This window comes from Callithrix jacchus, chromosome 1 (assembly GCF_049354715.1).
Source record: "Callithrix jacchus isolate 240 chromosome 1, calJac240_pri, whole genome shotgun sequence".
Classification (NCBI taxonomy): Eukaryota; Metazoa; Chordata; class Mammalia; order Primates; family Cebidae; genus Callithrix; species Callithrix jacchus.
Genome location: NC_133502.1, coordinates 100,434,856 through 100,444,522, shown reverse-complemented (window position 1 = coordinate 100,444,522; position 9,667 = coordinate 100,434,856). Strand labels below are relative to the sequence as shown.

At 38.5% G+C, this 9,667-nt stretch overlaps 1 protein-coding gene across 6 annotated transcripts in view; it reads right to left on the bottom strand.

Annotated features, from left to right (window-relative positions):
* Nucleotides 1–4,079: 4,079 nt before the first annotated feature.
* Nucleotides 4,080–9,667, bottom strand: part of LOC103792497 (protein phosphatase 1 regulatory subunit 14B-like) — a 71,062-nt gene continuing 65,474 nt past the window's right edge. For 4 of the 6 annotated variants that reach the window (XR_008481256.2, XR_004744425.3, XR_004744426.3 and 1 more), the window contains one exon: nucleotides 4,081–5,554. The gene's annotated coding sequence lies outside the window, so the exon portion shown is untranslated. Of the gene's footprint in view, nucleotides 5,555–9,667 lie in introns of all 6 variants that reach the window. The other 2 variants (XR_008481263.2, XR_008481264.2) reach the window with 1 other exon arrangement.

The following is a 9,667-nucleotide window of genomic DNA, read 5'->3' as shown; positions in this document are numbered from 1 at the left end:
TACCTATACACTTCACCGCCTGTAGCCAGTTTTAATCAGTAGAAGCCCCCCTATCCAAACAGAGTGGGTTTCTTGTCAGAAGCAAGCATCACCACAGGCTGGTAAACACTAAGTCCCCCACATGTTCCCTTTCTTTAGAAGAGTAGTGCAAATCCAAGGATCAGCGAGCAGGAGAATATCACCAAACAAACGGAAGCTGTGTTTGCTCAGCATGAAACACAAGCAGTGCATGCTCAGGGAGGATTTACTATAGCATGTCCAAAATAAACAGACATGGGTGAGTAGGTGAGGATGGGGTGCTATTCCTGCTTCAAAGTCTCCTCCACACTGCTCCCGGAGCAAGAGACTGCTTCAGGATTTCTCCCCACAAGAAAGCACTTATGAGCTTGCCATTTGTGGATTCACTGTCTTTATCTGTCTCCAACTGGAAGAGATGACAGCCCTTCTGTTTGTTTTCTGTTGATGTTAAACAGATGCATGGGTCTATTACAGCCACATGGGCCTAGTTCAAGATGAGGCAGCAATAGGAATGCAGTTGTTCCTGGTCCAATGTGGAGAGAATAAATTTGCCTATTATTTTGTATATGCATTCAATATTTTTATTTTATTTAAGGTTCTAGTATTCCCAATAGGTCAAACTATACCTACTCTTACCTCTTTTCAGAAGCCAAGAGTTCTCCTTAACAGACCATAACCTAGACTCCAGGAATTCTCTCTGACTTCAAAATCAGCTATTATTACTTCAGGAGATAAGATCGAGTCTGCAAGTACTTATTTTCTCAAACCATGATTTGGCTGTGAAAGGCAATGAAATAGGAGAAGAAAGAGTTGGGGGAAGTAAGAATGAAAAAAAAACAGATGTTGGATTGGTCTTTAATTATTTATATATTTTTAATGTTTGAACTTCATTTGAACCAGTTTGAATTCTTTGGGCTTTCTGATGGCTGGGTATCATAGTGAACATTGGAAAATCCTCACGTTTTCTAAAAAGAATTTAAATTTAGATATTTTACAGCTCTGCTTCTGGAGTAAGATACAATAAAAACTGAAATGAAGATATTTTAGGTTGCAAATTTTTTACATGTTTTTCTGTATAAAATAAGATTTTTGTAGGCATTAGAAGTCTCAGATCATTTTTTGAAGTGGGTAGGGGTATAAGATATAAATAGATTTAATTAGTAATATGATGACAACCCAGATTCAGAAGTGTCTAGGAAGTTGGCCCAGATAACATTACCTTAGAATTTTTCCCTTAGAGATAAACAATTTTGCAAGAGAACATGAAACTGTGGCAGACATAATCCATCAGGTGGAGGACAACTGGCTCCTGGCTTATAAATATCCAAGTGGAAAGTCATTTGATAAACCCAACTCTAGAGACTTGAATATGCCTGAAGTTTCCAGGAACAGATGTCAAAACAGCACAGGCTTCCAGAGATGAGGAAACTCCAACTGGCCCTTTAAGCTACTGACCTCCCACTGCACTGAGAAGGATAGTCCATCTTAAAGAGCATCAAGAGTTACCATATTCTGCAAGTTATTTCTCTGAACTCCTCTCCTTGCCAGATGGCATTTTCTTTCCCATGGTGATTCAACTGTATGATGACCGGGTACCCAGATTTACTATGGATATGTCTCCAAAAGGAAAAATATACATGTATTAGATTCGGAGCTTGTATTCGTTTGTTTTTACACTGCTGTTAAAGACATACCTGAGACTGAGTAATTTATAAAGAAAATGAGGTTTAATGGACTCACAGTCCCACTTGTCTGGGAAGGCCTCACAATCATGGTGGAAGGCACAAGGTATGTCTTACATGGCAGCAGACAAGAGAGAATGAGAACCAAGTGCAAGAAAGTTCCCAAGATGAGATTTGGGTGGGGATACAGACAAATCATATCAGAGTCTATATATATATTTACATATAGATTCCAAATCTAATTTTGAAATAAACAAAAATATAAATAATTGTTAGCTTTTTTAAAAATGAAGTTAAAATATAATTTTATGAACAAATTGTCTTTGGATTATTAAATAAAATGTTGCATGTTTTTAATGAGAGCAGTGAACTAATACATGAGTAAAACCACATTTTAAAGCTGTGACCATCTAAGGCTTTGCTAAGGGAATTCCAGTTGATAACATGATCCATCCTTTTAATTAATAGCCACTTGAGATGTACTAATGAAAGACAAATGTGTATTAATTCATTCAATACACATGAGAGTCCAGTTATATATCAGGTGTTGTAAAGGAGCTTGTAAAGGAGTTTAGTGGAGAAAGTGTGCATGTAAACAACAATTATATGTAGGGCAAACTGTTCAATTAAAGAAGCCTGTATGAGATATTATAAGCAGGAAAAGAGAATCAGGGAAGGCTTCACAGAGGAGGTGTTCTCTGAATTCAGGTTTAAGGTACAAGTAAATCTTAACCCCCACTCCAAAACTGTACAAAATGCCAAGCCCATTAGCAGGTACACTGCGGGAGCTCAATGATTGTAAGTTTTCTTATTCTCTCTCCTAATATTCCTTTAAGTTCTGGGTTGTTATTGTTTGGTTTTGTTTTTTAATTATTGTTTGTTTTTGTTTTTTAAGTTCTGGGGTACATAAGCAGGTCGTGCAGGATTGTTACATGGTGGTTTGCTGCATCCATCCCCCTGTCATCTATATTAGGTATTTCTCCTAATGTTATCCCTCCCAAATCCCCCCACCCCCTGCTATCCCTCCCCTAACCCCCAACCCCCCAACAGGCCCCAGTGTACGATGTTCCCCTCCCTGTGTCTATGTGTTCTCATTGTTCAACATCCACTTATGAGTGAGAACATGCAGGATTTGGTTTTCTGTTCTTGTGTCAGTTTGTTGAGAATGACGGTTTTCAGCTTCATCCATGTCCCTGCAAAGGACATGAACTCATCCTTTTTTACGGCTGCATAGTATTCCATTGCTGTATATGTGCCACATTTTCTTTATCCAGTCTATCAGTGATGGGCATTAGGGTTGGTCAAAAGTCTTTGCTATTGTAAACAGTGCCGCAGTGAACATACGTGTGCATGTATCTTTATAATAGATGATTTATAATCCTTTGGGTATATACCCAGTAATGGAATTGCTGGGTCAAAGAGTTGTTATTGTTAAAACATCTCTAAATTTTTCAAACTTCAACCTTGGCAGTCACATTCAATAACTAAAATTTTCCTGTAACTGACACAAAGACACAATTATATTAAACATTAAATCTTGGTTGCCTTAAAAATATATATATACAGTCTACAAAGATGATTGTGATCCAACCTCTTCATTGTATACTTTATATACACCTCATATATAGTATTCTGTTCTGGTCATCACATTCTCATAGAGACATGAGTAAACATGTCTGTACAGGGGATAATGATAAGACAATAAAGGAATTTCAAGCTTTGCAAATAGAGTCCGTAGAAAGAACTATGTATGTTTAGCCTAAATAAAAAGGAAAACATTGCTTCTTATACTTCAAAATCTATCATGTGGTAGTCACATTTGACTTATCCTGAATGTTTCCACATAATACATTCAAGACTAGAAGTCACAGGGTGATAAAATGTGGCTCAATTTAGGGAAGACCTTTCTAATGCTCAAACACTCCTCATCAAGCTTAGAGCAAACAATCTGATAGGGAATTACTGAGATATATTCAAATATTACATAATTGGCTGGATGGATACAGAGAAAAGTCCATTGCATATTCTAACATCCTAAGATATCCAATAGAAGCTAGGTTTGTTTTTTTGTTTGTTTGTTTGTTTGTTTGTTTTGTTTTTATTTAGCCTTTTTTTTTCCAATCTTACAAATGATACATGGAAACAGGTAAGTCATCCTGTGAAATTTTTGCACCTCAAATTGTGTATGTAATATACAAATAGAAATATGTTGGTGACTAATATTCACTTCTTAATATTTATATGGTAAATGAAGGCAAAAAATATTCTTGATATTAATTCACAGCCTTTGTAGATACTCCTGTCAGTTTGAAACAGAAGCAGGGCCTTGTAAAGATCAGAAGGCAATGTCCTACAGTGAGAAAATTAATACCATGAAACAGCAATTTGCTTTGAAGGTCAGAGAAGAGGCCCACTGAGGAAATTTAAAGACACAAAAGCCAAGATTTGCCAACTTGGGGAAAAAATGTCAGCATCTGAAACCATTTCAAGCAAAAGTCTGATTTCTAGCAATGGCAAATTGTTAAGACCGAACTGATGAGGACCAATAAAGCTGTGCTTTCCTCCCTCAAATCTCATGTCTTAACTCTCACAGCAACTGTTTAGTAGGGTCAGAGAACCCAAGAAGCCAAAGGGCATTTGTCTAAGCATCTGTGGATTTCACAGCACATGTAATCCTTGGACACTACCCAATGGCCTGGTGTGGACAGATTCTGCTGGGCTTAGTTTCATGGAGATAATCAAACACTAACAGCAACTCAAAGTAAACTTCACAAACACATTTTTATGAAGGAGTCTGTGAGTCCGAGATTACACTTACAAAATCATCCGTACAAACACTCCTGGGACCACCCCTTCCCCCCATCAAGTCATATGTACATATATACACACAAGTCTTTTGAATGTTTATTTACATAATATAAATTAATCATTCTAAAGTGAACAATTCAGCAGCATTTAGTGCCCTCACAATGTTGAGCAACCACTACGTTTATTTAGCTACAAAAGATTTTCATCACACCAAAAGAAAACCTTGTACACATAAGCAAGCACTCTTCTCCCTGCCTTCCCCAACTTCTAGCAACCACCAAGCTGCTTTCTGCCTCTAGGGATTTACCTATTTTTGGTATTTTATATAACTGAAATACAATTAGAAAAGTGGTATTCTTTCACTTAGACAATTTTTTAAAGATTAAAAAGTAGCTTACATATATTTTTACTATGCTTTACTTTGGGGTCCAAAGTGCCTTATTTTTGATGTTAAAAGCAACACTGTCTGTACCGCTCTCCGGAAAGTATCGTTACTCCCTTCTTATACTTTGATTGTTGCAGCTATTTTACAAAGCAGGCAGGGACAACCTTATTATCACCATTTTACAGGTGAGAATATTGACGCAAAGTGAGGTGCTCCAGCACCTCCACAGCAAAATTATGCAGTGCTCTGTGGTCCCCTTGTTCCATTGCCTCTTCTACAGCACCACACAGGTTTCTATCTGAGCTCTTATTAATACATCTAGCCAAGGCTTCTCACACTCAGAAGGTACTCATACTCAGAAGGTATTCTAATATCTCCTAGGATCTGTATTTTTCTTAAATTTCAAGAGCATATTTTAAATGAACAAAAAGAAATAAAAATAGCTTTTGGATGTATCATTACTATTTGCACTTAATAGAGAGCTGTTTTGACACATAACATTTACATATGACTGGAAATTGTGCACACAAGACCAAATGCACACTATTCCAAGTCCAGATCTCCTCTTGGAGTCAGTTGGAAGTCAGCTCAGTTGCCAAGTCTTCAGGTCTTGCGTGGAGTCTGGAGCTTGGCTGCTGGTGGTGGAGCTTGGCTTTTCTATCTGTACAGTAAGAAAGTTGGACAGAAGTGACCCCTAAGTTCTCTTCCAGATCAGTATTTTACAATGCTTAGCTAAGCACCAGCTCACGCTCTCAACACTGAGCTCATGTACTCTATCCACACAAGGCAAATACAACTATTTGAAAGATGAGTCAATCAAGAAGTTTCTTTCATTATCAATGCCAACAGCCATTTCATTTTGCTGAAAATTTTCAAGAGATCGTGAATGTTCTTTATCAAATTAACTGTCCCATCTAGATTTTATTGACTAAATGTTTTGTATGTAAATAGGTAATGTATAAAAAGGCCCTAGGAATCTGATGATGGCCACGTTCTTGCCTTTCTGGTGTAAAGCAACATTTCAGACAAGGCGCTTATTCCATGGTAGAGTCATTCATATTCATCACTCTTAAATTGTACCCAGTCAAATTAGAAGGACTGCCAAACGGCATTGTTTGCATGTTCAGAGACATGTGCTTCCAACTTGGTGCTTAAGCCCAATCATTAACTTGCCATCAACCAAAAATTAATATCTGAATCTTGTTATGCCCCCTCTATAGATTTTCCTGGGTTAGGTTTTATTTTTAACAGTGGCTTCAGCAATTCGCCCAGGATAGGGGAGTAGTCAGATTGAGCAGGGCTAGACTGCCATCTAGAGACCAGAATTTGAGTTCCAACATCTTGCTCCTCAGTGAGCTTGCTCTTTTTTTTTTTTTTTTTTTTTTGAGACGGAGTTTCGTTCTTGTTACCCAGGCTGGAGTGTAATGGCGCGATCTCGGCTCACCGCAACCTCCGCCTCCTGGGTTCAGGCAATTCTCCTGCCTCAGCCTCCTGAGTAGCTGGGATTACAGGCAAGCGCCACCATGCCCAGCTAATTTTTTGTATTTTTAGTAGAGACGGGGTTTCACCATGTTGACCAGGATGGTCTCAATCTCTTGACCTCGTGATCCACCCGCCTCAGCCTCCCAAAGTGCTAGGATTACAGGCTTGAGCCACCCCGCCTGCTTGCTCCTTAACAAAAGCAGCAAACTGCTAAATGAAGCTTGAGTTTGATTGGGCAAGATGGGAGATGTCCCCTGAATCTTGAGATCAAGAGCAAGGAGCTTGTGATTACCCAGCTCTGAAAGCCCTCCTGTCACTGAAGATTAGGTTGGACCTTAATGACAATGAGTAGATAGAACCCTGTCCCACAGCTCAGGATTGAATTCTTAAACTTGGTCTTATAAGCAGAGCCCTTTGCTGGAAGTGGAAACTGCACTCCATGTCAGTTCGAATTTTCTCCCAGAAAGGACGGAGTTCCTCTGTAGGGCAGAGAAGGCTAAAAATGTCTTTCATTTTATGTGAGAATCCAGTATCCATATTTCTCATGAAACTAAAATCTGCCTTTCATTTTTCTGCTTGAGCCTAATTTAAGTTTATATATCCTGGTCACATTTGATACCATCTTCTGTTTTTTGTGCCTATAGTTTAAAAGGACCAGTGGTCCCTACATTTTTGAAATTTGGATGTGAAGATATCGTTTCTAGTGTTTCCATTGAAGGTGCATAGTTTGGAAATCTCTCTCCCTTTCTTTTTCCCTAAAACTCTCCTTCAGAGACCCATGCTAAGCCCATTTGTTCCAACAGATAGTCCTTTGATGGATGTGAAAAGGCTGGCTGGAGAGGTGCAGAGCTGAGACTGAGGTGGCTGAGATTTATTAGCTTCATGTCCATTTGCTAACTATGTCCATTAAGTTCCACTTCGGGAATGTTTTAGAAATCAAAATAGCAACTATTATAGTTAACCTCAAAATCGTAGGCCACAAGAGATCCTAATTTGCTGATAATTAAATAGTCGACTCTGTCCAACAGAATGTCATCCAGGAGTTTTTCAGCTAATGAGAGTAACCAAGATTTAAAAAAAAAAAAAAAAAAAAAAAACAGGGAGAAAACAAAAGGTAGCCAATCTTGAAAGATTTTTATAAATAAAGGATACAGTGCACCATATGCATCCAAAGTTCCAGTGATATCATATCTGGCTAAACCTTACATCTTAGGAATTTTTAAAGCCAAGAATTGCTGTGGATGCAAGTATTAAATAAGTTTTGGAAGACAGGCACTTCTGTATAGTATGGTAGAAGACGCTTGACTTTTAGAGTTCAGGCACCTGAGCTTCAGGTCTCTGCTCTCTCACTCATAAGAGAGCCTGGATAAGCTTCAATTTCCTCATCTATAAAAGTTGGGGAAAATGACTTGAAGTCAATATGAGAATTAAACAGAATAACCTCTTTGAAAGTGCCCCACACATAGTTGGTGCTTAACAAATGCTCACATCATTACTTTCCTTTAAGGCCTGGCATCTGCCTTCCTTACCTGAGCAGTGCTCTGCAGCTAGAAACAAGGATGTTAATAATATTTGTTCTTATAATTTTGCTTCATCCCTAGAATGCTAAATCCTGTAGAGCAAAGCTTCTCAAGCTTGAATGTGCATATGAGTCACTGGCAGATCTTGTTAAAATGCAGATCTAGTAGGTCTGAGATGTGTCTTGGAATTCTACATCTCCAACAAGGTTCCAAAGGATGCTGTTGATTTGGGGACTACATTTGGACTAACGAAGCTCTAAATCAAGGGTTGGCAAATTACTACCTGTGGGTGAACCTCTTGTGTCTGTAAATAAGGTTTTATTGGAACACAACCACACCTATTCAGTTACATATTACTTCCAGCTACTTTCTTGCTACAACAATAGGATTTATTATCTGGTTTGTACCCCTTCTTGACCCCTGCTCTAAACCATTCTGTTTTTTGGTCCAGACATGTAAACTAAGTTAATCATTTGCAGAAGCACTTGGAGGGCTGAGGGAAGAAAGAGAGGAGTAGATTGAGGGAAGGGTTGCTACCTGTATTAGCTCTGTTCTAAATGGTCACAAACTTAGTGGCTTAAAACATCACATATTTATTACAATACAGCCCTATGTATTAAGCTATCAGCAATATTGCATTCCTTCCAGAGATTCAAGGGGAAAATTCATTTCTTTGCCTTTTCCAGCTCCTAGAGGCTGCCTGCACTGCTTGGCTCATGGTCTTTTCCTCTATCTTTAAAGACAGCAGGGTAGCATCTCTCTGACTCTTCATCTGTTGTCATATCTCTCTCTGACCACAGCTGGAAAAAATACCTTCAAGGACTCATGATTAAATTAGACCTAGCTAGATAATCCAGAAAAATCTCCTTATCTCAAGATTCTTAATCACTTCTTTTCCCATGTAAGATAACATATTATAGGTACTGAGGATTAAGGTGTGGATATCTTTGGGGATTCTGCCTACCACACTACCTCAAAGCATATTCTTCAAAAGAATTTTCCAATCATTTCTCTCTTGGATCATGTTGACATGGCAGGCTTTATGATGAAAAGATGTTTTAGATGAAGTCCTATGATGGAAAGACCATGAAACACATAGACAAGGTAGTCAAAGGTTTACCTTTCTGTACTTCTGTTGACTACACCAGGGTACAGGATTACTCCCCAAGGAGTACACCTGGGCAAGTAGACACTGCATAACTCTGGGAGTGGCCTGAAGTTGCTTAGGGCACAAACTTCGAAACCATAGATGGAAGCTCTGTCCTTCCATCCCAGCTGCCTGATCCTGAGATCAGAATGTGTCTACCCCTCTAGCAATTAATCATGATTAAGTTAAATTCTTTAGATATATTCTTGTTAGCTCACACTGTATATAAAATAATTTGATCACTTTAATCATACTGTAAAAAAAACAACCTGCCAAAAAAAAAAACAGTAGGAAAACATACATTACTAGCCATGGAATGAGACCACTTGAGTAGCAAGAAGCTTAAAAATATACTCTAGTCTCCCAGGCTTGAGCTTGTACACAGTGTCCTTACCACAATAAGATCAAGCAACCCAGAAATCAAGACTCCAAGAGAGAGAGAAAATGTTTACCTGTGGTACTAGGGCAAGAAAGCAGGGAATAGGAATAAAGAGAAGAGGAAGGTGCCTTCACAAAAATACTTCTCATTTGCGCCTGTAGCCTAACAAGAAAGCCTTCAAATATGAATCCCTGGCAACTGCCTTCTAGACTGTTATGTTTAATCCGTCACATTTTAAGTATGCCA